The sequence below is a fragment of the Suricata suricatta genome, chromosome 7 (genome assembly GCF_006229205.1).
Source record: "Suricata suricatta isolate VVHF042 chromosome 7, meerkat_22Aug2017_6uvM2_HiC, whole genome shotgun sequence".
NCBI lineage: Eukaryota > Metazoa > Chordata > Mammalia > Carnivora > Herpestidae > Suricata > Suricata suricatta.
In genome coordinates, this window is record NC_043706.1 from 13150515 (window position 1) to 13153600 (window position 3086).

Consider the following 3086-nt stretch of genomic DNA (forward strand, 5'->3'; position numbering starts at 1 on the left):
CCTTTCTTAACGCTGCTGTAACAAATCTCCACAAATCGCATGGCTTAAAACAAGAGTCATTTACTGTCTCAAAGTTCTTCAGACTAGAGGTCAGAAATCAAGGTGCCAGGAGGGCCACACACCATCCCGAGGCTTTTGGGGAAGATCATCTTTCCACTTGTTGTGTCTTGGCTTGCTCTGGCTTGGGGCTACCTCACACCAAAGGTTGAGGTCAGCATCCTCAAATCTCTCTGTTGCCTTCTGATAGTCTCCTCCTGTGACATCTGCCAAATCTCCTTCTGCCTCCCTTTGATAGGGGCAGATGTGATTGCACTTAGTGCCCACCCAGATAATCCAGCCCAATCTCCTGATCGCAAAGGATTCCATCCTTTGCCAGCCACAGGTCTATTTATCACAGATCTCACATCTTTGGGGGTTATTTTTCACCCCACCACAGGTAGTAAGGACCCAGTTGGAACAGATTATCTACAGTTCTAGAGCGCCTAACCACTGGGGTATTAACCCCTGTGTGTTGGGTCCCAGTGAGGGGCCAAGGGCTGGCATGGGCTGGGGGAAGCACTCACCAGTAGCTATTTGTCAGGCGGGATCGCTTTACCAATTCGACCTAGTAGAATATTAAACCTGATTGTGAGATAGAAAAGGAGAGAGAAAGAGACAGCTAGGAGGGACTTTTTACAAGCAAAATCGATGGGCCTCTTTATGAAGCATGAACTCAACAGACACTGTGTGAAGAGAGATATTGATGAGGGTTAGAAGCAGAAAACTGTTCATTTAACCCAGAAGGCTGACCAAGAGACTGCATAGTTCCGATAACTGATTGAGCCACTGATAGTTCATATCGAACTGATGAAATATGTGCTGGTTGTGACATTCTTTTATGTTTTTTTTTAATGCTTTATTTATTTTTGAGAGACAGAGAGAAACAGAGGACAAAGCAAGGGAGGGGCAGAGAGAGAGGAACACAGAATCCTAAGCAAGCTCCAGGCTCTGAGCTGTGAGCACAGAGCCCCATGTGGGACTCAAACTCACAAACCGTGAGATCATGATCTGAGCTGAGGTCGCGACTTAACTGACTGAGCCACCCAGGTGCCCCCTGGTTGTGATATTCTTAAAGGGTCTCATGAGTGCCTGCATATCTCACTGATAGTTCATATCGAACAGAACGATAAGGAGTAGAGAAATCTCATGAAAGTAGTTTTATGGGTAGGAATGTGAAGAAAACATTTATGACCTAACGCTCCCTGCACGTCCCCTCCACCTTGAGCACTAAGCCTATAACCACCAGCTTCATACAGCAAAACCGCAGCCCCTTCTGCCTGAGGTCCTGTCCCTGTGCTACTTAAATAAACTTACTAAGTTGCACCATACAAGTCTCAAAATTTCTCTCTCGACTGTTGGGCTCCACGACCCCACAACAACATCCCTGTTGGCTTGTTTTCCAAGCCGTCCAACATGGAGGCTTCCGGATGTGTTCGAGCATGTTCTGGGTCCCAGTTCCTGATACCGCTGGACCAGCACTGGACCTGCCTGACAGGCGTTAATGAATTTACTTCTCGGTCTGCAGACCCGGTGAGGATCCTGGTGTGAAGTTGCCAGCGGTTGAGTGTGTCAGAACAGACTGTTTACCGAGCTCCCGCAAACAGGCAAACATCCTTAAGTCCAAAGGACAGCTCTAAATTAGGAGAAAACGAGTTCTTTCCAGACAGATAGCGCCCTTGCCAGAAACTACTAATAGAGGGTTGCTTTTCACTATCAGGTGAGCTGATTAGGAGGTCGATGGGTCCTAATTAGAATGTGAGGTTTATTCATCTGTAAACTTGCAAAAGGAATGCTCTGTGTGGACTGTGAATCAGAAAGAATTCTTTCCCGTTGGCTTGGCTTAACATAAAACAAGACAATTTGCCTGTTTTTCCTGGCAGGCAGGTAGACTGGAAGAGAGATTATTTCCTGATGATCCTTTTCAAATACTTATTAGACCTCAGTATAGGCTTCAGTGATGTAGCAAATCAGCATCTAGGATTTTCAATGAGACAATTGTGTGAATGCTCTTTAGAAGTGCATCATTTGACTGAAGGGCCAGGATATTGAGAACTAAGGTCACCAGAGCAACTTGGACTCCATTCTTTGCATAGATGAGTAATCATGATGCGGACTGCATGCTTGATCAGAACACTCTCGTGTGAACGTTACTGAAGAATGACACAGATGCCATTTGCAGTTAGTCCCAAGGTGGAGTTTGTTGGCTCCAAACCTGAAATAGTAATAACAGGTTGTGGTAAGGCCAGGCTTCACTCCACCCACCCCTACCCCTACTTGATCAATGAGAATTTATTTACATTTGCTGTTATGCAACTATGGGGGTGGATGCGGGGGAGGGGAGCTCAAAATGTAATAGACTCCCCATCAAAGAGGAACTGACTCCTGATCTGTACAGACACCCACTAAGTGTTATGCAGATTCAGAAAAACAAACCTTGCCTTCTAGGAGTTAACAATTTAACAATCAACTTTTCATTGCCTGGGCAAAAATTATTTCCATTTCATTACATTCATTTGTTACAGATGCTTACATTTGATTTCTCAAGAGAATAGGAATAAGACTGCAGAAAACGCTTCGACCTATATTTTCCGAATCCCTATCTCTAGCTAATCCCAGATGTCCCCCTTCACAGCTGAACACTTCATCCGTTCTGGTTTTTCCTAAGACATGTGTAGTAAATCCCAAGATTTACTACTGGACTGTTTGATACTTAGCCAAGCACTTTAACGAAATGCCCTACGTTTAGACCAATTGTATCGCCAATCCATCTCCCTGCATGTAGACACCCCGGAACTGCCTTCACCTCCAAACGCCCCCAATATCTGCTCCTGGCGAAGGCTGTCCTGACTGAATGGAAATCAGTCATTGGACAAAAGAGGTGCCAGGAACAAGGCTCCTGGCCCTAATTTACCTTCCACACTCCAAAAGAAGAAGGTGGGACTGAATCTAAGTCTTGACCAGAGCAAGAAATGAGAATGAGGCCATGTGGCAGCCATGAGGAAAACCCCCCCACCCCCACAATCTCCTAATATTGGGAAAATCTGCCC

The 3086-nt window shown here is 45.6% G+C and overlaps 1 long non-coding RNA gene across 1 annotated transcript in view; it reads right to left on the reverse strand.

Moving 5' to 3' along the window:
- Nucleotides 1-1181: 1181 nt before the first annotated feature.
- LOC115296996 overlaps nucleotides 1182-3086 on the reverse strand; it is a 2542-nt gene continuing 637 nt past the window's right edge. Inside the window, exon 2 of the long non-coding RNA XR_003911194.1 lies at nucleotides 1182-2251. This is a non-coding gene — a long non-coding RNA (uncharacterized LOC115296996). The remainder of the gene's footprint in view (nucleotides 2252-3086) is intronic.